At 45.3% G+C, this 26,508-nt stretch overlaps 1 protein-coding gene and 1 pseudogene across 3 annotated transcripts in view; one reads left to right on the forward strand and one right to left on the reverse strand.

Annotated features, from left to right (window-relative positions):
- CAMK1D (calcium/calmodulin dependent protein kinase ID) overlaps nt 1-26,508 on the forward strand; it is a 425,521-nt gene that overhangs the window by 23,929 nt on the left and 375,084 nt on the right. The gene's annotated exons all lie outside the window — the stretch shown is intronic.
- On the reverse strand, nt 9,525-10,445 carry LOC115519339 (annotated as a pseudogene).

The following is a 26,508-nucleotide window of genomic DNA, read 5'->3' on the forward strand; positions in this document are numbered from 1 at the left end:
TAAATGTTATGCAAAATCAATTGGATATGTATTCATATATTGTGGCAATGAACCATCCGATAACAAAATTAACAAAACAATTCTGCTTATAATAGCATCAAAAATAATAAAGGTGGAATAAATTTACCAGAGAAGTACGAGACTTCAGTGTAAATTACAAAATATCACTGGAAGAAATTAATGAAGTCCTAGATAGATGGAAAGACATCTTGGGGCGCCTGGCCTGGGTGGCTCAGGTGGGTTAAGCGTCTGATTCTTGGTTTTGGCTCAGGTCATGATCTCACGATTGGTGAGTTCAAGCCCCACATTGGGCTTGGAGCTGTTGGGATTCTCTCTTCCCCCTCTCTGCCCTTCCCTCCCCATCCCTCTCTCCCAAAATAAATAAACCTTAAAAAAAAGTGTTAAAAAAAAAAGGCATCCTGTATTAATGGATTGGGAGACTTAATTGGGTCAAGATAGCAAAGTCCCTAAGTATATCTACAGAGTCAACATAGTAGCTGTCAAAATCCCAGCTGCCCTTTTTGCAAACATTGACAAGCTGGTCTTAAAGTTCATATGGAAATGCAGAGGACCCCAAAACAGTCCTAAAAAAAGAAGAGAGATGGAGAAATCACACTTCTTTTTATTTTTATTTTTTATATATATATATATATATTTTTTTTTAATTTTTTTTTCAACGTTTTTTATTTATTTTGGGACAGAGAGAGACAGAGCATGAACGGGGAGGGGCAGAGAGAAGGGGAGACACAGAATCGGAAACAGGCTCCAGGCTCCGAGCCATCAGCCCAGAGCCTGACGCGGGGCTCGAACTCACGGACCGCGAGATCGCGACCTGGCTGAAGTTGGACGCTCAACCAACTGCGCCACCCAGACGCCCCAATTTTTTATATATTTTTTAATGTTTATTCATTCTTTGGGGAGAGAGAGACAGAGCATGAGTGGGGGAGGGGCAGAGAGAGAGGGAGACACAGAACCCAAAGCAGGCTCCAGGCTCCAGGCTCTGAGCTATCAGCACAGAGCCCGATGCGGGGCTCGAACCCCCGAATTGTGAGATCATGACCTGAGCCAAAGACGGACACTCACCTGACTGAGTCACCCAGGTGCCCCAGAGAAATCACACTTCTTGACTTCAAAACTTATTACAAGTCTACAGTAATCCAGACAGTGTGGTGCTGGCATAAAAGCAGACATATATAGATCAGTGGACTAGAATTGAGAGTCTAGAAAGAAACCCTTACATTTATGGTCTACTGACTTTTGACACGGATACTAAGACAGTGTAATGGGGGAAAGAATCGTCTTTTTAATAAATGATGCTGGGACAACTGGATATCCAACATAATGAATTTGGGCTGTTAGCTCATATATGTCACGTACAAAAATTAACTGAAGGTGGATCCATGACCTCTATACCAGAACTAAAACTATAAAACACTCATTATTTGGAGTAAGAAGTGTTTCCTAGATAGGACACCAAAAGCAGAAGCAACAACAACAAAAATAGGTAAATTAATACTTCATCAAAACCAAAAAGTTTCGTGCTTCAAAGGATACCATCAAGACAATGAAAAGACCATCCATAGAGGAGGAAAAACTTTTTTTTTTTTTTTTTTGTAGAGCTGATCAGGAACTAATCTCAAATATGTTTTAAAACACCACTCAGCAATTAAAATATCATCCAACTGAACATAGACAAGGACTCCGAATACACATTTCTCCAAAGAAGATAAACACGTGCCAGATAAGCACTCGAAAAGATGCTCATTTGTTGGCCAACGTGGAAATGCGTATCAGAGCCACAGTGAGCTGTCACTTCGTGCCTGCTGGGACGGCTGTAATGCAAAGATGGGTAATCAGTGCTGGTGAAAGTGTGGAGAATTGGAGCCCTCACACACTACTGGTGGCAATGTAAAATGGTGCAGCTGCTTTGGGAAATAGGCTGGCAGTTCCTTAAAAGGTTAAAATGCAGTTACCATATGAGCGGGCAATTCTCCTCCTAGGTGTATACCCAGGAGAACTGCCAGTGTGTGTCCACACCTTGTACGTGGCTATTCAGGGCAGCCTTATTCATGTTAGCCAAAAAGAGGAAAAGACCTAAACGTTCATCAACTGATGAGTGTATAAACAGAACGTAGGCTATCCAAACAGTGGTGTAATATGTAGCCTTAAGAAGAAATGGAGTACTGATACGTGCTACAGTATGGTTGAACCTTGAAAACATTAGGATAAATTACCAAAAGCCAGGTAGTGTGTTATTGCCTTCCTGTCAAATTTCCACAACAGACACATCTGTGGAGACGGAAAGCAGATTAGTGGTTGCCTCGGGCAAGGGGGGAAGGGCTTGAGGGGAAGTGGAAAGTGGCTGCTAAAAGGGTACTGGGTTGTTTTGGGGGGTGGGGATGATGAAAATGTCCTAAAATTGATTATGGCGATTGTTGCACAGTTCTCTGAATATACTAAAACCACCAAATGTACTTTATTATTTTTTATAGTTTATTTGGGGGGAGGGAGAGAGAGAGAGAGAGAAAGAAAGAGAAAATTCTAAGCAGGCTCCACGCAGGGCTCGATCTCATGAACTGTGAGATCATGACCTGAGCCAAAATCAAGAGTTAGATGCTTAACCGACTGAGCCATCCAGGCACCCCGAGTTGTACACTTTAAACCAGTGAATTGTGAATTATATCTCCATGAAGCTTTTATGAAGAAAATGAAATCTGTTTATCTCTCTATCCATCTACTAGTATTTACTATAGTAATTGACAGTTGGAAACAACTCAGTTAATAATATTTATAAAATATAGCACATCAGTAGAATGTGACACTCCGTAGTCTTTGATTCATGATGCAGGATATTATCTTAGGGCGTGGATAAATGATAAACCATTTATTGTGAAAAGTAAGTTATCAAATGACATGATCCCAATTTGGTGGAGGAACATTTGTAATTATATGCATAGGCAGAGGGCTGGAAGTATGTACGTCAATTATAGTGAGAGTCGTCACCTCTTGGGCGTTGAAATGACAGATAACTTTAATTTTCTCCTTTTTGCCTTCCTGTATTTCCTAGACTTTTGTAATGCTGGTCATTTCTGATTAGTGATCAGAAAAAGAAGTTTTATGTACAGTTTACAATGGACTGGTTTAATACTTTAATAAAATAATAAGGAACTAAGAAGATAACCTGACCTTCACCTACTTTATTTCACAATTGTGACTATTCTCAGAATGATGACGTTCTTCTTTGCTTTGACACACACACGTATACGTAATATAAAATAGCGAACTTTCACTGAGAGCTTAAAAATATGTATGTTAAGACATTGTAAGCTGTTACTAAAAGTTATATGTATGTATCTTACCATGTCATAGTAATTGCTCAATTAATAATAGCTGCATGCTTTAGAATGTTCTGAAAGATTTTATTCACTTCTAAAAATTGGGCCATAATACTTCTGTTTCCCTTGCCTCGCCCTCCCCCCACCCCTGCCTCCTGTAGCAAGTTGCTCTCATGAGTAAACAGCGAGGAAATGGAGCCTCTTGGGGCAGGGAAGAAACCTCAGATGTTTCCCTCCTGATACAGGCACCTGCCACTTAGTATCTCTTGTGCAGCTAGTGTTCTGTGCGTGGCTTCAGGCGATACCTAGAGCGGTGATTCTCAGGAGATGTCCACTCTCCGGTGATGTCTGTATCCAGTGGCTCCTTAAGGGATATTTTGGGAGACTGTTTTGGGGCACTGGGTGGTTTTTCCCTCTGCTTTGGGAGGAAGAGACTTCTAAGCCTTTGTACCTGTAGAATTTTACCTGAGTTTAGCCTCGAACCCACGGTTTTCTTGCCTTCAGCTTTTCCCCTCAGACTCCAGCTTCTAAATCCTATGTGTGCAAGTAAATGGCGTCAAGTAAAACTGGTTAAAAGCAGGGAAGAAGCAAGCCCTGGAATGTGCTGGTGTGCCTGCTGTCCCCAGGACATGCTTTGGCGCTCTCATTATTGGTGTCTCTGTTGTGTGCTGTTAAGAGACAGGTACAAGGAGAGCTTCCGATTGGCTAGGAGCACCTCTCCTCTAATGTGCCTCTTAAATTAACAAATTGTGAAAAATGCACAGTTGTGAACCCCCCAAGGTATTCGTAAACAGCTCTGTGATCGCCTGGGGCTAGAGGCTCCAACAGTTTTTCAGATAAACTGTGCCAACGTGGAGGTTTGTCTGCTCTGAAAAGAAAAGCATCACCGCCCGAGGAAGTCTCGAGATATGGCATGAGTGTGAGTGTGATACTAAGCTCCCCGAATCACATCACGTTGTTCTACAAGCTCTGTGTTTGGAGGAAAATGCTTTCTGAGCCTTGGAGAAAGGTAAGGCTTGCGATTCCAGATGTGAAGGATATTTTCCTTAAAGCTACATGATTTACATCCCAGGGAGCTGCCGGAGATGCACCTGTACCGCCCTGGAGAGGGTTTCACTCCACAGGACCTGGAAGACGCAGGCACGTCGGGTTAGACAAGGGGCTTGTTGTCCAGGTTCTGGGTGACTCCCTGCACCAGCTCCTGAGATAAGGACTGTGTGTGGTCTCGAGTGAGTTGAAGGGTTTGGGTGGACGGGAGGCTGTTGCAGTGCGTTGTGGGTGTGTATTTCATGCCGTTGCAAGCCCAGGATGTGTGCTAGACCACTGCTCTTGGGACAGGCTCCTTCGGATGTCACGCGCTATGGAGACATCCTGGCCCTGCTCCCCGTGGGGGGTGTGGCCAGAGGTGCCTCCCTCAGGCCTCTTGAGAGATGCTGGGCATGGGAGGGGGTGTGGGACCAGCCACCACCGAGATGCCCGCCTGCAGCAGGCAGGCCCGAGTGGGAACGTGACCTAGTTATGTGCCTCCCGGCACGTTGGCACAATATAACCAGCCCTTCCTTCCTCCTCTCCTCACAGCAAGAATAATTCTGCTGAGCCTCTTGGAGGCCGGAGGGCCAGTTTTAGTAACGTGCCCTTTCCTGGCTGGCTCTTGTCCAGTTATTTCGGGTGAGTGTTAATGTCCGTGAGTTTGAAAATTTTATTTATAAAGAAACGGTCTCTCTTGACCCTGGTGTCCTTGTCGACTGTTATCGGTCTGAAGCCCCTTCCTTCGTGGGGAAGAGGCTGAGAACAAAGTGGTCACAAAATCTGTGGCTTTGGACTGTCACCTATGGTCTTTTGATTTGTTTTTTGGGTTTTTTTTGGTGACTTCCATATGGATTTCAACCAAGGGAGTAGGGGTGAATTCAGTGTAAGTACCTTTAGTAGATCTCCCAGAGCCCCAGTGAAAAGGTCACTTTCCCTAGAGGTCATTTTTGTGCTGGCCATGGGATGCCCTCCCCCCACCCCCCTTCCTGGCCCCGCTGTGCAGGGTGACTAACTTTGGGAGGTGGCTGGTGGTCCTGGATGGAATTTCCTTTTGAGTCATGAGTGTGACCAATCCACTGCTCTGGCTGCTCTGAAGGAATGAATTTGTAATGTTTATCCTATACTTGACCTTTTGTAAAGCACTTGTTCTGTGTGGTCTGTTCATTTTCAAAGCTGATGCAGAGTTTTTGTCGTCCTTTTGCTGGCGATTTGCACCAAGGGGCTGACACACTATAAAGTGGTTCAGTCTCTGATTTATTTACTCCCTAGTGGAAGAAATTCCTCTGATAGGTGGAATGCTAGAACTAGAAGGGCTTGGATATATACAGATTATCCTCATGTTTTACAGAGACAAAAAAAAACCAACCAACCAAACAAAAAAACCTAGTAGAGAAGGGTTAAGCATGTTGCTCAGCCCCATATAACTAGTTAGGGACACATTGGGACCCAAGAGGCAAGAGCAAAATCCATATAAGAGAGCAAAGCCAGGTCACAGAATGGCCTCTGGGGGCGTTTCTGAAACTGTTTTCCTTCTCTCAGTTCTTTTATGCCGAGAGCTGGAGCATCGAGTCTGATGTGAAAGTGACACATTAGGACCCAGAAGCCCAGAGGGTTGGAGGGACTTGCCCAAGGCCACACACTTAATGAGTTGCCGATCTTGGTCTAAGATACAGGTCCCTTTATCCCCACAAGGGTATCCTTCTGGCCCACCACATTCCGATCCTTCTCCATTCCGATCCTTCTGGCCCACTATGTCAGGTCCATTGTGCATGAAATACGGAATGCTGTCTGTACTTTATCTTGACTTTGTGAGTCACATTGATGGCATTCAGTTTGGGGTCACTAATGTACTCAAAGTGTGCCACTGAATGGGGGTGTGTGGGGTTCAAGTTCAGTTTTGGCCAGCTCTAGAGCTGATGTGTCGCGCTCCCACTCTCTTCTGCTAAGAGAGAGGAGACCCTTTTCTCTGGTCGTGGTATATGTAGGAATATAAGGGGGAATATTTACCTTCCGTTTTAAGTCAGATTTCTACCTGGATTCATGTTGTTCTCCATACGAAGTTGAATACTTTAAATCCTGTTGGGGTGCCGGGGACAAGTTGCAGTGTGCTTTCTTTGGATTAAGTGGGAATCACCGTGTAAAGGAGCTTTCCAGAGTACTGTCTTTGGAAATTCCCAAAGCTGTCTTATGGTTGGTATTCCATATAATATGAAGGCAACTTCACCCCAGCTGGGATCGCCGGTTGCTTTTTACATTCTTAAATCTTTTGCCAATTTTCCAGATGCTTTTGGAAATTCATGCTGACCGTTTTTTTTTTTTTTCTTTTCATTCCATTTTGAGTACTGAATATTTTCCTGTCACTACTTAAACTGGCATGAATAAAATATTCCTTTTCAGGATGTTGATTTTCAAATTTTTTTTTTTTAAGAAAAACAAAACAACCCAGTTGGTTAAATTTATAAGGCCTGTTAAAATGTCCTTACAATGCCAGTGGGGAAACTTGGGAAGCGGACTTGTCTTTCTATAGGTCACATAGTGTTGAGTACAGTGTTTCCTGGTAGTAAGGTACATGAAGGGACCAGTAGAAAATAGATAAACTTGAGTGAGTGGAATTGAATCATTGAGGACTCAGAATACAGTTTTCCCCTCAGAACCATCAGGATACCTGTATGAAATTTATGGGATAGTTACTGTCATTAACAATATAAGTGAAAATGAGGAATGATTAAACATAATATAAACAGTAAGTATAAAATATCCTGTCCTTCTCTTTCTTCATTTGATAAATTGTCAATTTAGCTCTTACTAAGTGTAAGGCCTTGTGCTAGGTTCTTTGAGAAACACAAAAATATGCACTTAAGGAATTTACAGTGTTATGAAGAAGAAAACTTACCAGCCTAATAACTCTAATAAAATTTAGAGAAGTAATAAATTCCATGAGAAAGGGCAGATAAAGAGAATTTGATCCAAGCCTTTTGCATATATTATCCCCATTTATCTGTATAACCACAGTGAGATAGGTTCAGAGATCTTAATTTTCTGACCCAGAGACATTCAGCCAGTGCATGGCAGAGCTGAGACTCCCTTTCCTGACCAGACAGTTCTCTGCCTTCCCTGGGCAGAGATGAATGTTCTTTGAGTTCAGAAGTAGAGATAGTAATTCTGCCTGGTTGGGGAGACATGGTGGAAATGTTAGAACATGAGCTCAACCTTGAAGCATGGGGGGATGTCCAACTTGGGAAGTGGTAACCATAGGCCAGATGAACACGCCAGGCCGAAGGCATCGCGGAGGGAGATGGCAGGGTGGATGTCAAGGGTGGGGTTCAGTTTGCTGGTCATGAAGGATACAAGAAGGAGCCAATAGGAAATAAGGTTACAGAGGTGGGCAAAGGAGGGGTGCCTGGGTGGCTCAGTTGGTTGGGCATCTGACTTTACCTCAGGTCATGACCTCACTGTGAGTTCGAGCCCTGCATGGGGCTCTCTGCTGTCAGCACAGAGCCCACTTTGGATCCTCTGTCTTTCTCTCTTTCTGCCCCTTCCCTGCTCATTCGCTCTCCCTCTCTCAAGAATAAATAAACATTAAAAAATTAAAAAAAAAACAAACCCTTAAAGGTAGGTAGGGGGTCAGATCATGATTAGTTTTTTTTTTTTTTTAAAGGTTTATTTATTTTATTTTGAGAGAGAGAACAAGCACATGTAGGGGAGGAGCAGAGAGAGAGAGAATCCCAAGCAGGCTCTGCACTGTCAGTATGGAGCTGATGAGGGGCTCATTCCTATTAACTGTGAGATCATGACCTGAGCCGAAATCAAGAGTCAGTGGCTTAACCAACTGAACCACCCAGGTGCCCCAGATCGTGATGAGTTTTGAAGGCCAGGAAAAATTGTTTTTAATTTTAGCTGATGATATAAGCTACTGGAGTGTAATCTAAAGTTAGAATATTAGAAGCCAACCTCAGTGTCTTGGGTGGGGGGATTGGGGAGAAGAGCTCTCGGGATGAGAGCTGGGAGGTTGGTGTGGTGGTCCCCATGGGAGGGCTGAGCTAGTGTGGTGGTGGGAGCAGAGCAGGGGGTGGGGTGGGGGAGCCTCGATGGCGCCTAGTGGCGGTCTCACCTGGGAGGTGGGAGAAGCGAGGCTCGTGTTGGCATTGCCTCGGGCAAGCTTCCCATTGGCTATAGCACAGTGCCCCTCCAGTCTGACTTGGGTGTAACTGGAGGTTACTTGTTGATGGTACATACAATGGTTATAGAGTTTTATTTAAACACAATGCTTTGTGTCACATTTGTGTTCTAACTGCTTTATAGCTCACATGTTTACTCTTCATGACTACCCCATAAGGCAGGCTATGATGATTATTCCCATTTTACACATGAGACCATCAAGGCTGGCTCTAGGATCTGTTCTCTTAATCACTACTTTGGTGTTACTGGTACATTTGACAATTCAGATTTTAGTGTCTCTCCCTGAATCCTCACTCTCTTCCCTTCCTAAAATGGTTATGTTTCCATTGGATACGTAATCCACACATTAGAAGCATCTAGAATGAGATTTGTCATGAGGGCTTTTACACAAAATTGGATGGGAATTGCTGACCCAGGAGAAGGAGAACTTGTTCGAGAGAGGATGACGGAAGAGACTATCTGCTCATGAAATTCTGGCCCCGCCTCCTCAGCGCACACGTGGGGAGAAAGATTTGGGGAGGGCCAGTGGCTGGCACGGGCCGTCAGGACTGGGCTGGAGTCCAGGGCTCCGTGTCAGGTGCAGTCGGGAATGTTCTGTTGCATTTGGGGAGGGCTCACTAAAGAGCCCGCCTTCCAGGCTCCTTAGATGGAGGCCCCAGTGGACTTTGATCTACAGCCCCAGAGGATGCAGGAGGCCAGCACCACAGCCCCAGGGGCTCTGCCTCTACAGGCGCTTCTCCTCCACTGCTGCTGTCCCCTCATTCTGACTCTGTCTTCATCGTCTTCCTCTGTTCCTCCTGTGGGCTTAAGAACTTTGGGAACTATTGCCCAAGTTATTATTTTTCTGGTGAGGGCTATGGAGGATTTTCCTTTTCCTTCCTTCCTTCCTTCCTTCCTTCCTTCCTTCCTTCCTTCCTTCCTTCCTTCCTTCCTTCCTTCAGCAAACCAATATTTTCTTTCTAAAACTCTGCTGTGTATTTCTAGCAGGTGCTGATGGTCACCTACCATCAGCTAGCACCAGGTTGTGCGTGTAGCCAGCAAACAGCGTCGGGCCATCAGCAGACCAGGCCAGAGAGGTACACTGGGGTGGCTGTGCCTTGCTGCTCGTACTGATAACTTCCTGCTTCAGTTCATCTACACTGATCTTGCCTTCCAAGTCCCAGATCTGGAGGCTGGGGCGTGTGGCAGCACAGAGCCAGTATCAGGGCACTGATGATGACCCCACCATCTAGTATACAAAGGTGCCTGCCTTTGTTGAGGTCCACAGCATGGCCTGGCCATCGTCCCCTCCAGAAGCACAGAGGGATCCATCTGGAGAGACAGTCACCGTGTTCAGGTAGCCCGTGTGGCTTGGTCTTCAGCTTGTAGTTTGCCAGGTTCCATACCTTGACCAACTTGTCCTAGCCATAGGAGACAGTGATGGGATTGCTGCTATCGGGTGACAAGACACAATGGCTCTCATCCTGGACAGTGTAGTTGCATACACTCAGGGTCTTCCGCAGCTTGATGGTTTTATCTCAGGAGCCAGAGACAATGTGGTGGTTGTGGGAGGAGAAAGCCATGCTCAGCACATCCTTGGTATGTCCTGTGGATCTGCGTGTGGTGGTACCCATTGTGAGATCCCAAAGACAGAGCACTCCGTCCCAGGAGCCTGAGAGGGCAAACTGGCCACCTGAGGAGATGATCACATCACTGACAGAGCAGGAGTGACCCCGAAGAACATGCTGTGGGGTGCCATCGTTGGACTTATCCCTGCCCACTTGATGATGGTCTTTTCTCAAGAGGTGGACAGTATCATGTCCAGGAACTGGGGAGTGGTGGCCATCTGAGTCACCCAGTCATGGTGGCCCTTGAGGTGCCACAAAGTGTCATCTGCTCAGTCATGGTGACAGCGAGCGCGGGTGTTGCCGTGGTGGCGAGGATGGGGCTGGATAGCACAGAGAGCCCTGCAGAGGAAAAGACAGAGAAGGCCTCCGCCGGAACCGAGGAGTTTTCAGTGTCAAAGCTCACATCCAATGACAGGGTTTTCAAATCCTGGGTCCCCAAACCAGGATTTCTATAAGCATCTCCTGCTTTTTCTCCTTCTCTGCTGCCAGTGGGGGAAAAATAAGAGCAGCTCTCCATTGGAGAAAACCCCTTTTCTGAGAGGCTCCCTGTGGGGGAAGGGCTATGTGGACGGTGTCTTCTCACGGTTTTTCTAATCACCTCTGCTTCTCATCAAGGCCTGACTTGAGCAGATCCTTGACATTGTGTCAAACGAGCACTTGAAAACTTGCTCGAGTTCTGAGCAGCAGTTGTGTTCATGCTCCTTGCTCCCTTGGCTGGTCCCTCTGGGCTGGGCCTGGTCTTCTGCAGCTGTTGCTGACTTGACTCAGAAGTTCAAGGCCTCCTTAGGCTCCCCACAGGCCGGGCTGCTTGCTTGGCACATTGGAGTCCCGCTGCCTGCTGTTCCTGGGATTCGGGCTTTTAACTCTAGCGTCATCCCCAGGAATGGAATTATAGGGCCCGGGAAGAAGCAGGTTTTCCGTCACATCTCCGCGTTTGGCCTGCAGCTGTGTTTGTGTGATCTTAAGACAATTTCTCTCTCCTCTTAACCGTGCCCCATCGGCTGACCCAGCTCATCTGCCGCCATCGGTAATCTCAGTTTTAATTAATCTTTCAAAGAAACAGATTAAGTTGATTGCTGCGCAAGCCGAGTTTGGGTGTACGCACCTTTCAGCTGCCTTCCAGAAGTGATTAAGAGAAGAATTTTTATATGAGCTTTTATGCCCAGTTAAGATTATTTTTGGATCTTGTCTCAATGGTTTATTTCCATCATGTGCCTGTTTTTAAGAGAGGAACTGAAAATGAGGAGTGGGGCTGGTTTTTGTCTCCCTGTGGGTGTTCTTTGCAGTCAGACATCCTGCTCTGATGTGTGCTCCTATCTGCCTTGTTGGCCATCTTCCAAGGAGCCTTCCCCAGGTAGCCTTGCTTCAGTCACCAGCATGGTTATTCAGGATGCTGGTTATTCTTCAGGATGCATCTGGTCCTGCCTCGTCCTCCCCCACGAAGCTTTCCCAAAGAAACCACACATTCCTGACCCACCGAAGCCAAGGTTCCATGGCCACAGCACCTCGGATCTAACTAGCACAGAATGTAACAGATGGGATTGCAAAATGTTATCTATCATTCATCTTCCTTGAGGGCACTGTTGTGTTTCAGCCATCTCTGTGTCCCCAGGACCCAGGATAGTGTCTGGAACACCAGGAGGTGTTCAGTGAGTGTGTTTTTGAATGAGTGGCTCTCCTATCACCGTGTGGAAAAGTTGACAGAAGATGCTAGCGCTCAGAGTCAAGGTAGAAAAAAATGCGGCCTGTAGCTGTGTTTTGTTTGACCTGCATGCTGTTTAAAAAATTTCTGAACCAACATGTTTTAAAAAAGGTAAACTGTACGTAGAAAAATCCAGATTTCCAGCTTCTCTTGCAAAATGTTAAGCCCCACCACATTGGGCTGGGACTCAAAGGTCAGCTTGCCTTGGAGGGGCCTGGCCTGTCTTCTGCCTTTGGCTCACCTCATCCCTAAAATAGTTTTGTAAAGCCATCTATCCCCTCACACACTCTGCGTTGATAGCTAACATTTTTCATCGTAATTTAAGAGCTGCAAAGGATGTTATTTCTAGCTTATTGTAAATATCGACATCTTTAAATAAAACTTTACATCATTCTTTTAAATATAACCAGTGGAATCTAAATCCCACAGACACTGGATACCCATCATCACCCATTTCAAAAGTACTTGAATTGACTCTTCTTTAACCATTGGAATTTCTACTTCATTCTCTTTTCTTTTTTCTGAATTTATATTCTGTCCTCATGGAACGTTATTCTTGGGTGTTATCTTTGTCCTTGCAAAAATACGTATATACATTTAAATTAAATTTCCTAGGCTGTAAGGGTCTAACCATGAAAAAGTTCTTGCATTTACTTACTGTGGGTGATTACTATTACACGTTTGAACAAATCATAAATCTGCTACAAATTTAGGTAAATACATTAACGGGAGAATACAAAATTTGCTTGGAAACACGCCTCCTAACGAAATGCATACAGCCCTTCATGTTTTTGTCATTGTTTTCTGTATCCATGGATGAATATTGCTTATTGCTGAGTAAGAAGTTCAACATTAGTTCATTCCTGTTTTTGTGGTTTAACAGATGTAAGCACAAAGAAACGATATAAAGCCAAATAAGTATATGGGACCAGGACTTGTTAGAAGAGTTCTGCACTTTTGGGAACTGTTTCCGAGTTATATGTCACATTGGCATCCCGCTTACATCCACGGGATGGCAAGTGGCTAGTATTATTTCCTTCCTTTTCGGAAGGCAGGGAGCGTGCCTTTCTGCGTGGTGTATTGGAATCGGCATAGGGGTCAAGTGGGATGCTCTCCAACCATACATGTGTCTCTTCTAGGCTCACTGGCATGAAAGAGAGGGAGTTGTCTTCCAGTACATTCTGGAGGATAAGAGATGAAGGTCATTTCTAGCCTGTCTCTCCATAAGAAGAAGAACACACCATGGCTTAGTTCTGTGGGGTCCTCCCACAACACCCAACCTAGTCTGGGTCATGTTTTCAAAGTACATAAACTACAACCAGTTCTTTGATTCCCAGATTTCTGTATTGTATTTTTTTTTAAATTTTTTAAAAACATTTTTACTGTTTATTCTTTTTTTTTTTTTAATAATTTTTTTTTCAACGTTTATTTTTGGGACAGAGAGAGACAGAGCATGAATGGGGGAGGGGCAGAGAGAGAGAGGGAGACACAGAATCGGAAACAGGCTCCAGGCTCTGAGCCATCAGCCCAGAGCCTGACACGGGGCTCGAACTCCCAGACCGCGAGATCGTGACCTGGCTGAAGTCGGACACTCAACCGACTGCGCCACCCAGGCGCCCCTTTTTTTTTAAGAGACAGAGACAGAATGTGAGCACGGGAGGGGCAGAGAGTGAGAGGGAGACACAGAATCTGAAGCAGGTTCCAGGCTCTGAGCTGTCAGCACAGAACCCGACACGGGGCTTGAACCCACAAACCGTGAGATCCTAACCTGATCTGAAGTCGGACACTTAACCGACTGAGCCACCCAGGCGCTCCCCAGCTTCTGTATTTTCAAATTCACCTACTTAGTAAAATGTATTTATTACCCCCCCCAAAACAAGAGTTGAGATGCTCTTTGCGGTCATTCGGGGCCATGAGCAGAGCAGTGAAAAATTTGTGTCGCTGAATGCACATGTTCCCTGCTGAGGTTGAACAAGGCCACGTGCTGCCTTCTCGTTTCAGCTAACCCACTGTAAACAAGTGTCCTTTTCATGGTCTCTTTAGTGCCGTATTTTTCACATTTTTGTGCTTTTTGTTAGTGATTTCACTGTTGGGAACGGCCCCCAAGCACACTGCTGAGGTGTCCTGCTGTCTTCCTGAACGACAGGAGCCTGGGATGTGCCTTCAGGAGCAAAGGCATGTGCTAGACAAGCTTGTTCAGACATGAGTTATGGTGCCGTTGATCATGTTTCATGTTAATGAACCAGAAATATATATTAAATAGGGCATCTTTAAACAGAAACACACATAAAACAAGGTTGTGTATGGATTGGTTGACAAAAATGACGTGGCCAGAGGCCCAAAGGAGCCCAGTGCTGTTATTTCCCCTGGGAGCAATAGTTCAGTATTTGCAAACCCAGTGTGCGCTGTGATTTTATAGGACACGATTCCTGTGGATAATGAGAATCATCTGAAGGTACAGACTGTCCCTGACCCACAATTTTTCAACTTGACAATGGTGCAAATGTGGTACGCATTCAGTAGAAACCATAGTTGGAATTTTGAACTTGGATCTTGCCCTGGGCTAGTGACATGCGGTGGGTCCCCTCTCGGATGCGGGGCGGTGAGCCGCAGCTCACAGGCAGCTGGCGACATCCATTCTGCACCCCATCACCCACGTCGTTCTTCGCTGTCAGGACAGTCCTCGATGCATTACACGTTGTGTTGACCTTGACAATAGTCAACACCTTATTATCAGATAGGCTTTGTGTGAGAGGATTTTGCCCACCTGGAGGCTGGTGTGAGTGTTGTGGGCATGTTGAAGGCTGGCCCAGGCTAAGCCATGATGATCAGTAGGTTAAGTGTATTAAATGCATTTTCAACTTAACCACATTTCCATCTGGGAATGGGTTTTTTGGGGTGTAACCCCATCATCAGTCAGGAAAGATCTGTCATTTGCACATGGATATTATGGCTTTAGAAATTTAAGTACAGATTTCAGGGTAATGGGTAGGTTGGCAGGTTTTTCATTCAGAATATGAAATATTTTATTTTATTTTTACAAAGTAGTCTTTTAAAGCCTTTCCCTAACAGGATGGCATTCATTCGTGAGTCTTTAGGGTTCATCGAAAGGGGTAATGTTCCAATGCCGGTAGATGCCTTTGCTACTTAGACTTGACTGTGAACTTGTTTGCACAGTGAACTCGAAGTCTGAGAGTCAGACGGAGGGCCAAGTGAGGAGAACAGCATCTGGGTTACTCTTTTATTGTTCCACTGAAGCTTCTGTGACTGGAAGATAAAAGAGCTCAGAGAAGAAGCCTGGAGTTTGGAAGCCACACCGACCTCCTAGTTTATATTCAGAGCCATCATTTATTCGCTGATTTCACATAAGCTTACACTATTTTTTTTTAATAGCCGCTTGTCCCACAAGCACTAATCCCAACTAAATAGTACATAAGATGTAATTGTTGTGGTTTTGAGAAACTTATATTCTGAGGAACAGAGTGTATTTTAAGATGTGACTTCATCTTTCCGGAATCCCCACTTGAGGGCTTTGCGTTTTAGTGGACAGGGACTCACAGCCTTCACCCAGGGTATGACATAGGCATTCGGGAAGTATGTGTTCCTTATTTAATCTCTTGTGCTCCATCTGGGACAGATCTCCGGTCCAAGAATACCTTTCCTCTCCTCACCTCTCCCCTTAAGGGAATGTTTTATAAGCTCAAATCAGATTCCAAGACTGGTTCTCACCTCAAGAAATTATGAAGCCAGTGGTTTTCTTTCCTTCCTGCATAGGTTGTTTTATTCATGTTTAATTAATCAGTAGATATTGCAGAGCCCTTACTTTATGCCTGGGCCTGTGCTGCTGGGTCCTGGGGGTATAAAGACAGCCAGTCCTCAGCCCAGGGAAAAGGAGCCCACTTTCCGCTGGTGAGAAGAATCCGTGTTGCAGTGTGGAAAGGCTGGCAGGGAACGTCCCTGAGATGAGCCTCAGAAGGGCATGGTTGAGGTGTCTCTGAGTTTGCCTGGGAGAGTCAGGGAAGGCTTCATGGAAGAGGCTGTGCACGGTTTGAGGCTTGAGGGATGGTGAGGAATTTACCAGCTAAGCAAGGGTGGGAGGGCTTCCTAGCAGATGGCCCCACTCTGGTCCTACTATCCAGAGGATTAAAGAGCACAGGGTGTTTGGGGGTTCAAGCAAGAATAGGGCAGTGGTGGGAGAAGATGCTGGAAAGGGAGTTGTGGTTTCCAGGACTTTTTATGCCACACTTCGTGGCTTGGAATTTATCTTCAAGGTGAGGGAATTGGAGAGGAAACATGATGAGCCTTTTTGTACATTTGAAAGCCCACCTTGGTGCTGTAGTCGGGAAGTTTAAGGCAGGTGTCAAGGAGGCCAGCTAGATTGCTCTTGGATTCATGGAGGGGATCTGGGGGAGAGGTGAGGGTATAGGAACTGGCAGGGGTATGGGAAGACAGGACAGACAGAAGGCACGCTGAGGTAGGTCAGATCTGGTTCTTTGGGGTCATTCTAGATTTGGGACCATCCAAGAAAGAAGGGCTAAGAGGGCTCATGTTTGGACAGCTGGGTCAAAGATGGTGCCCTCTACTGGGAAAACCAACAGGAGCAGGTCTGTGGGAGAAAGGGAAGGAGTTCTGAACACACAGAATTGCCTTGTGACCTCAGAGTGGAGATAGCCAGTATACGGGTGAATGGATTCATCATCATGGCATAAATACAGCTCCGGGGTTATATCCTTGAAACGGGTTTTTGTTTTATGTTATTTTATTTTTGTCTTATTTGCTTGTTTTTGCCTGCATTATCTACTTAAATAATTTATGTTGATCTGCGTTTTGGCGGAAAAAGAGTGTGGAACAAAATGTGTCAATGTACCCTGGGCAGAAAGAAAAAAATCTCTGATGATACGGTCCACACATACCAATGTGGGCACACGAAACCAGATACAGTGACAGGCAGTGGGCTGTTTTTCAAGTGACTTGGGACAGGCTGTCGTCTGCTTGCCCTCCTGTGTTCACACCTGCCCTGTGGAATCGCACAGCAGCTAAACGCACCAATTCCGGTTGCAGGTGGACCTCATTTATCCCATTACTGGCGAGTCTAGGCCTTGGGCAAGTACCTGCTCTGTGTCTAAACCTCTTTCTTGCACGGTGATAACAGAACCCACCTCATTTGTGAGGATTAAATGAGATAATTGATGTTCTTTCTTAGCCCAGTTCCTGGCATAGTGAGCCCTTGAAAAGATTGTATCTCAAAATAATTACACGAACAGATCTTATATAACGGCTCTAAATTCACAACCAACCATAACACTGGAATTCAGGTTTGGTTTTCTAAGAGATTTCATTTCTCAGTTACGAAAGGATGCACTGTACAATTCCTATAGAAAACCTTACTATTAGTGCATTTTAAAATATTTGACCTGTGGGGCACTTGGGTGGCTCAGTTGGTTGAGCATCTGATTTCAGCCCAGGTCATGATCTTACGGTTCGTGAGTTCGAGCCCCGCATCGGGCTCTGTGGTGACAGCACAGAGCCCGCTTGAGATCCTCTTTTACCCCCTCTCTCTGCCCCTCCCCCGTGCACTCTCTCTCAAAAATAAATAAACTTAAAAACAAATTTGACCTGCAAAAAAGCTCCGTGTACTTTAAAGTCTTAGTCTGTTGTTAATAATAACAAAATTATTCATTTATGAGTATTCATAAATGAATAATTGAAATGAGAATAAGCTATATTATGTAATGCATTGAACCTTGAAGTGTTGCCCATACATCATCTCAACTACTCATCTGGCATAGGCCTCACAGTAGAGCTGGGTGTTACTGGTGATGATGCCAAGGCCAAGGGCATCACTCAGGAGATGGCATTGGAGCCACCTGAAAAACCTTTCTTGTGCTTTGGAAAGAAAAGGATCAAAGGAAAGAAGTGAATATTTAGTTCTTACACTTTTTGAAGAGGTAGAAATTGAGGAAGAAGCTGCTAATTGAGCAAATCCAGACCATTTCTTATTACCTTTAGAGAATGTACAGTGGCATCTAATTCTTTCTGGAAGTATGGCACCCCTTATAAATAAATATGCCTTTAATTAGTTGAAAAGCTATAAATAAGTCTAGGGAAGCCAAGAGAGAAAGCTATTTGTTACTGTTAATTATGTATTAAAGCTACACCAAGAATGGGTTATTCTTGGTATGAATAACTTCCTGTGAAACAATCATAGAACTTTAGAACACACGGGACCTTGAGGATCACCTTTTAATCACTAGGAACAAGGAAACTGTGTTTTTGAAGTGCTAATTCATTTCCTTTATATTTTTATTAGTAAAGGACAGGCCTAGCTCCTCCATGAGCTGTCACCACGGCCACTGCCTGCTGAGTTGACATAATTCTAGTCCAAAGTGAACAGGTTTTAGCCTGTGCCATCACACTGTGGGTACATGTGTGCTTTCTGTCAGACCTTTCCAAATACTGAGGTTAGCCGTGGTGCTCCCATTTTTCCCTTTGGGGACATCCGCAGCTGCCCACAGTCAAGCCTGCTTGTTTTGTAGACCTCGAGTTTAAATCGCTTGCCCAGGTTAGAAACACAGGGACTTTGTAAGGTAATACATTGTATCCAGTGCGGATAGAGCTCGAGGGAACTGTGGAGGCCACCCCTAATGTCTCTGTAAAAACCACGGCCAGAGAGCTGTAGGACATGCCACGTTCACGTTCAGGAGGAAGGCCGGCAATGAACGGGGGCGCAGCAGCTCCCCTTTGCTTAGAGTGTCTGTGTATCGACTCTCAAGCGGGCTGTCCTGAGCAGCTATCTGAAACAAATTAGTCACAGTCTGTCACACAGAAACAGAACAATGAGCACCTGCAGTTGTCTTGCCCCAGAACCCCTGGCAGGTCAGAACCCCCAGTAAAACCTCATTCATCGACACCTCCATCCATTTGGAGTACCAAGTCACAACCAACAGCGGTAGGTAGGAGTTTGTTCAAGCCAGTATCTACGAAAAAGGAGTTTGCTAAGCAAATGGATTGTATCAACACAGACGCGATCATGTTGTTTAACCACTTAGCTTTAATATTTGCATGTGTAGTTAAGTGTTCATTATAAGTAATTCTTATCGGGACCAGCAAGACTCCTGCCGTAGCCATACTTGGCTGCTTTTTAAAAGTTGTTGATGAATTGCAAAGCATTTATTTTTTTTAAAATTTTTTTTTCAACATTTTTATTTTATTTTTGGGACAGAGAGAGACAGAGCATGAACGGGGGAGGGGCAGAGAGAGAGGGAGACACAGAATCGGAAACAGGCTCCAGGCTCCGAGCCATCCGCCCAGAGCCTGATGCGGGGCTCGAACTCCCGGACCGCGAGATCGTGACCTGGCTGAAGTCGGACGCTTAACCGACTGCGCCACCCAGGCGCCCCGAATTGCAAAGCATTTAAATTGCATTTCTCTACAGATTAAAAAAAAATTTTTTTAAGCTTTATTTTTGAGAGAGAGAGAGCGTGTGCATGCGATCAGGGGGAGGGGCAGGGAGAGAGGGAGACACAGAATCAGAAGCAGGCTCCAGACTCTGAGCTGTCAGCGCAGAGCCTGGTGCGACTCGAACCCATGAACTACAAGATCATGACCTGAGCGGAAGTTGGACGCTTAACCGACTGAGCCACCCAGGTGCCCCATGGATGTTTTAAAAAAAATGTTTATTTATTCTGGGAAGAGTGCAGGTGGGGTAGGGGCAGAGTGAGGGGGACAGAGGATCGGAAGTAGGCTCTGTGCTGACAGGCCATCAGCAGTAGTGTCTGATTTGTTTTCATAGTGCCACCAAGAGGACGTGGCACAGAGGGTCGCTCAGTGCTTACTTGTCAAATGTATCACTGAATGTGTGACTCAGTACAGTGACCCTGGGATTGTGGGCTCACTGGGAAAAAGTAACACGCTGTGTTTCTCAGTGTGGGGCGTGCGCTGTTGGTACCGTGGCCGAGATGATTCTTCTTGCTGAGCACAGCCTGGTGCATCTCCGGACATTGAGCATCCCTGACATCCATCCACCAAAGGCAGTAGCGCCCACCCCACTGAGACAGACCACCAAGCCCCACTTGCTTCCAGAAACCCCCTGGGGGAGCAGGTGCCATCCCTAGTTACGGACCACCGCCTCCCCCCAGACATCAGAATATGTTCCAGATATCCGAAAGTTCAATGTAAAAAAAAGAAATGATAATGTAAGTAGAAGAAAATGTGTTGATACCTGACAAAAATATTTCAGACATTTAAACTGTTGGGTTCTCTGCAAAATCATGCTTTCTAATTCTAACCTGGGCCTCCCCCCACTGTGTCATGTTTTTACCTCTAATTATCTGTTAGATTTTCTCATGAGTTATTCCAGTCCTTTTTCATACTGCTTGTTCTCAAGTTTTCCTGCCTCTTTGCAGGGGACCGAGGCCACCCAGAGTGACTTGTTGCGACCTCACGTCTCCAAACCTGATAATCCCTCCTCCTTTCTTAGGAAGACTCCATCTGCTGGGGCCTCGCTGCCCTGGCTTGCTGCCCTTTGGCCATCCCGTGTCTCTAGCATTTTCTGTTTGTCTTCTCCACTCTTTCCATGCTGCCTGTCAACCTTCTCAGATGTCCCTAGTTCTAAAATAAGTCTTTAACATCTATATTCATGCACCACCATCTACTAGCCTATCTCGGTCCTTAGGCTCATGTCTAAACCCCTCAATAAATTCTCCTTAGCATGGTGGAAAAGGCATGGGTGCTGCAGGGAGGCAGCCCAGGGTGGGGGCCAGCCTGTTTGGCTTTCTCTGAGTCTGAGTTCCATGGGGATAGTAATGCCTACCATGGAAGGAAAGGTCACCTTGAGTGCTGGATCTAAAATGGACGCAGGGTCGGGTCAGTGCCCCAGCCTAGCACCCTTCAGGAGCGTGCCATTGCCAGTGGGTGAGGATCTCAGCAAATCATACAAGGCCTTGCTGCTTTTTGCACATTTTCTTTTCTCAGCATCCTTTCCCTCCAGCTTCCAATTTCAGTCCCACTGAATTGTTGACGGTACCATCTGCACCCCTGGGGGAAGAGCCCCCAGCCCTGTGTGCTTTGCTAGTGCTTGTCTGGGTCTTTTCTGACTGGCTGTCTGCCTCTAGCCCTCCCCTTGCCCCCACAGTTGACTCCCTTTTATTATTTTGTAGTAAGCCCTTCTTCTGGAAGTTTGCTGGAGACCCCTCCCCCCTTATCACTGCACCTGTACATTGTATCACAGTGGGCTGGCAGTTGTGGGGGGGGGGATCAGGCTCCTCCCAGTAGACTGTGAGTGGCCTCCTGAGCAAGGAGAAGGCTGCCTCAGGAGGTGACAGGGGGTTGGTGAAGAAATCATTGGTTGAATGAATGTCTAGGCTCGGAGGAGATGTGACCCGTTGCTTCCAGCTGTGGTAGAAGTTGACAAAATCGTCCAAATAGGCGGTTTTCTTGAGCATTTTACAGCAGTCATGGTCTAAGTGCTTTTCCCCAAACAAATCTTCTGGGGAAAATAAAAACAGACTTCTTTCCCAGGGACATGGTTTGCTGACCCTCTAATTTTCTCATGCCCTGTTTGAAACCCCGTCACCACTGTTCCAGGTTTGCACGTGGTATAGTCGGCTTCCTTTACTTGTGAACACGTTTGAACCAAAGACAGGTGCCCTGTCAGGTCTTCTCCTGAGGATTGTTCATATCCAGGGCAGACTGGGGGCTCTGGGTCAGGTGGGTGTGGCATGTGGTGATGTGGGAAGACTTGGGTGACTCAGGAGCTTAGATGTGTGAAGAGCTCTCTTGCTTTTTTCACATTTATTTATTAAATTCAAGTTTGTTAACATACAGCGTAGTATTGGTTTCCGGAGTAGGACCCAGTGATTCATCTCCTACATCTGGCACCCAGTGCTCATCCCAACAAGTGCCTCCTTAATGCCTGTCACCCATTTAGCCCATCCCCCACCCACCTCCCCTCCAGCAACCCTCGGTTTGTTATCTGGATTTAAGAGTCTCTTATGGTTTGCCTTCCTGTTTTTATCTTATTTTTCTTTCTTTCCCCTATGTTCATCTGTTTTGTTTCTTAAATTCCACACGTGAGTGAAGTCATATGATATTTGTCTTCCTCTGACTTATTTCACTTAGTATAATGCACTCCAGTTCCATCCACGTTGTTGCAAATGGCACGATTTCATTCTCTCTCATTGCCAAGGTGTATTCCATTGTGTGTGTGTATGTGTGTGTGTGTAGTTAATGGCCATTTGGGCTCTTTCCATACTTTGGCTATTGTCGATAGTGCTGCTATAAGCATGGGGATGCATGTGCCCCTTTGAAACAGCACACCCGTATCCCATGGATAAATGCCTAGTAGTGCAATTGCTGCGTCGTAGGGTAGTTCTATTTTTAATTTTTTGAGGAACCTCCAAACTGTTTTCCAGAGTGGCTGCACCAGTCTGTGTTCCCACCAACAGTGCAAAAGGGTTCCTCTTTCTCCGCATCCTCGCTAACATCTGTTGTTTCCCGAGTTGTTCTTTTTAGCCATTCTGACAGGTGTGAGGTGGTATCTCCTTGTGTTTTTGATTTGCATTTCCCCGATGATGAGTGATGTTGAGCATCTTTTCGTGTGTCTGTTAGCCATCTGTACGTCTTCTTTGTAAAAGTGTCTATTCGTGTCTTCTGAAGGGCTCTTTCTTGACTCACCTGTCACACACTGTACGTGTTCCAATGATATACTCTACCACTGGTGTTCTGTGCTCATTCTTTTCAAGTAATAGAGGCCGTTTTTCTCTTTTATGATTTTTGTCCCTTTCTTGCCATTTTCACTCCTGATTTACTTTGTTTACTCATTTATACATGAGTATTCAGCACCTTTCCTGGTCAGGCACAGGGTAGTCAAACGAATCAGACACCCATGGCCCTGCGTCTCTGTATTTGGTCTTTACATCCATGGGCAGGAGGGAAAATGGACTGTAGACTAGGAATGTGAACTCAAATAAAACAGTTATGCTCCTGATGATGCCGTGATAGAGAATAAAGGGAAAGAAAAGGGAATGTTCAGGAAGCTTTCTTGTGACATTTGAGATCTTTTTTTTTTAAACAATCTTATTGAGGTACAAATACAATTCAGAGGCCATACAGTCCACCCATTTAAAGTCTACTATTCAGTGGTTTTTAGTATATTATTCTTCTTATATTGTGGATGTGGATGTAGATACAGATCTCACAGTTGGCCATTTTAACCATTTTTAAGTGTACAATTCAGTGGCATTAATTACATTCACAATGTCATGCAATCGTCACCATCCAGTTGCAAAACTTCTTCATCATCCCAAGCAGAAACTCTGCAACCATTAAGCCATAATTCTCCAGAACCCCCTCCCCCAGCTCTTGGTAACCTCTAATCTACTTAATGTCCCTATGAATTTGCCTATTCTATGTACTGCGTGTTAGTGGAATCATACAGTATTTGCCCTTCTGTGACTGACTTATTTCACTCAGCATAATGTCTTCACATTTCATCTGTGTAGTAACAGGTGTCAGAACTTTCCCTTTCTATGGCTGCATAATAGTCTGTTGTAAGTATATACTACATTTCTTTCGTCTGTCCATGTCACTTGAAATTGTGACACATGCTTTGTATTTTCTTAGGGCTTCCCCATAATTCTCATCAGATTAACTCGCCCACCATATTGCTAGTAAATATTTCTCGATTGCGTTGACTAACATTTTCCAGCAAGGTAATGGTAGCAACAAGTCAGGAATGCCATTTCTTGGTGTGAATGCGTGTAACTATGTGTCTTTCCTTGGGTGTGTATATTTCTGTGTCTCTCATAAGGGAGGTCATCCAGTTAATAAACATGTCTGGAGAAGATAACGTGTGGGGTCAGGGTAGAATTGCAAAAACTTGGAGCAAGTCTCCCTACTCTGTGCTCCAGAGGTATTTAAAAGAAAACCTAGTTCCTCTGAAGTTTAATATCATCCCAATTTACTCTTTCAGTCTGCTCAAAACAGATTTATATCTGTCTTCTTATAATAAATGTGTCTCGCGGGGCTGGAGAAACACATAGAAAAAAAATGTACTTCTCTGGCAGGCTGCTCCCCAGGGAAAATGAATTGATAAATCTTTTTTGTTGTTGGTTTCACAAATCAAAGGAGGACACATCGAGTACTATGAGGCAGTGGGGCAAATATATAATGTGTTTGATGACAGATAGTTCTCTCCAGCTGTAGTGACACATGTTTAATAGGTGGCCTGAGGGAAAGCAATTTCAGATTAGGAATGGCCTTTGCTGAGTCTCAGTTTCTCCTTGGAAGATATTCTTTCCTCTGCCCTTTTGTATTGATTATTTTTAACCCATCTTTGCAGATATTCTCAGTGCCTTTGCTCTTCTTGGCTTTGTGATCATGACCAAAAGTGGCAGATCATAATGATTTGTTGTAGTGGCCAGCATGTGTGTGACATTTCTAGAATGCTCGTGGTGAACTTTGCTCGTTCCTTCCTCGTCTGTGAGGTATGTGCTAAAAAATCCAGTGTGTTCATTCATTACTAAGCTTTGAGCCTCTCTCGTGGGCTCCTCTGACACCATCTCATTGAATGTTGACTCATGGAGTATTTATTTGGGCCAGTCTGGGTGTGAGTAACCGCCTCTGGGACAAGATGACCTCGGCCAGCCCTCTGTGTCTTGTTTTCTTATTCCGTGGGTCCTCTAAGCCTTGACTTGTACACTGTGGGTCCATGAGTAGAAAAATATTGTAAATGCTTCCTAAATTGTAGGGATCATCCAACCCGGTTTCTTAGGCTTACTGTTGATGATAGCTATAATGCCAGGAACCAAAATCGTGCCTCCAAAATAAAGGCTAGAATATCTGTTGATGTCTTTTGATTGGTCTTGTTTGAGGTGTGAGTCCATCAGAGCGGTTGGTATCTCTGGAGGCAGTGATGTTTGGTGAGAGAAACAAAGTACAAGACCAGAGTCCGCAGGGCTAATAGTGCAGATATGTTCCTTCCCACCTGTTTACAACAAAAGGGGCATTTCTGGCATCATGATCCTCATCCCCTGGTATTTCCCGGGGGTCCGCCTGTGGGGTGAGTTTGTGGCATGGATGGCTCTGGATGGGAGGACCAAGAAGCTGTTTCCCCCAGCCAGCTCTGACGTGTTTCGCTGTTCCTCTTCCCAGCCACAAAAGAAAGAAAAGTCAAACTGGTGTCTATTAAGAATGAAACCACTTATAAGTTGTAGCAGATGCCTGGGTTGAGTGTCACAGAAATGGTCCAGGGTAAAGTGGGGGTGTTCAGCACTGAATTTTCCAGCCTCTTTTTTTTTTTTTTTTTTTTTTGTCTTTGCCTTAGATAAATCATTTGCTCATCTGTGTTTGGCCCTCCTGGGTTCTTTCTGTCCCTGGAAAGAGTTCCTGAACATCTTCTCACCATTCTTTTCTACTTGACTCATGATGGGTCCTTGCTCACTCTGGATTGTGTCACAGGGGTGGGTTCAGCCCGCAGCGAGGTGGGGCGCAGTCCTTTTCACCGAATGTAGCAGTTTATATGGGGGTCAGGCCCCTCCTCCTCTCTGAGGGGCCTTGTGGTCTTGATGGTCCAGAGTAATGCCTGCATCTCTTGGCAGGTGGAAGGTTTATTGAAGTGCTGAGGAGAAATGGCCCGCCTGCTTTGGCATAGGTGAGGGCTGGCCTTGCTGAGATATAGGGGGCGACCCAGAAAAATCGCAAGAAGCACGTGATGGTCCCTGGGGTTCCTCTGGGCAGGCTCACAGGGGACAGATGGCAGGTCCCTGGGGTGTGTCCAGGACCTGCTCCGGAGACCTTCTGGAGAATTACCAAGAACCTCTGTAACATTCTGTGTGTGCAGCATGTCATGACCACACTCTCAGCCCACTGGGGAAATAACAAATTGGGGGGGATTATATCCTGGTAAGCAGTCTTCCTGGGCTGCATTCCAAGGGAAGGAATGGAGGTTCCCTCCCTTAAAAACAACAAAAAAAAACCTGTCAGTGCTCAAGGTGGCTAACTTACCTTGCAAAGCCTCGGGATCCACATCTGCCAAATGGGATGATAGTATCTGTCCCTGTGCCAGCTTCACAGGGTTGCTGGGTTTGATCAAAATAAAAATGAAACCAAATTTGAATGTTACTTTATCGACATGTTACGTGGTGTAAGTGTTGTATGATGATGGTGATGGTGATGATGAGTCCGTCCAGAAGGTCCTGGCACTGTGTGTTTGAGGAAGTTGCTGGTCATTTGCTGGTGTTTACAGATCTTGAATCCCTGCATGTGGGTAGTTCTGATTTCGAATGTTCTGTTCCATTGTCATACCACGCGTTTCAGATCAAAATTGTGCCATTGTTTGGGAAAAATATACTGTTTTCATAGAGTTTGGAGATGAGAAACCTGGTTCCACCAGCTTTGAATCAGGCTTCTTGGTCTTCCTTCCCAGTCCTGAGATGCATATGATTTGGGTTCTACTCTGGTCTTTAAACTTTAGCTGATACTAGCATCCCGTGGAGGGCTTGCTAAATTCTAGGCATTAGCCCCAGAGTTGCTTGGGGCTAGAGAGTTTGCTTTTCTGACAAGTTCACAGATGATGCCAGTGCTGTTGGTCTGAGGCCCCACGCTTTGCGAACCACTGCTCTGTACTGCGTGGACCACTCAGTCTTGACGCTGGTTC

The sequence above is a fragment of the Lynx canadensis genome, chromosome B4 (assembly GCF_007474595.2).
Source record: "Lynx canadensis isolate LIC74 chromosome B4, mLynCan4.pri.v2, whole genome shotgun sequence".
Lineage (NCBI taxonomy): Eukaryota > Metazoa > Chordata > Mammalia > Carnivora > Felidae > Lynx > Lynx canadensis.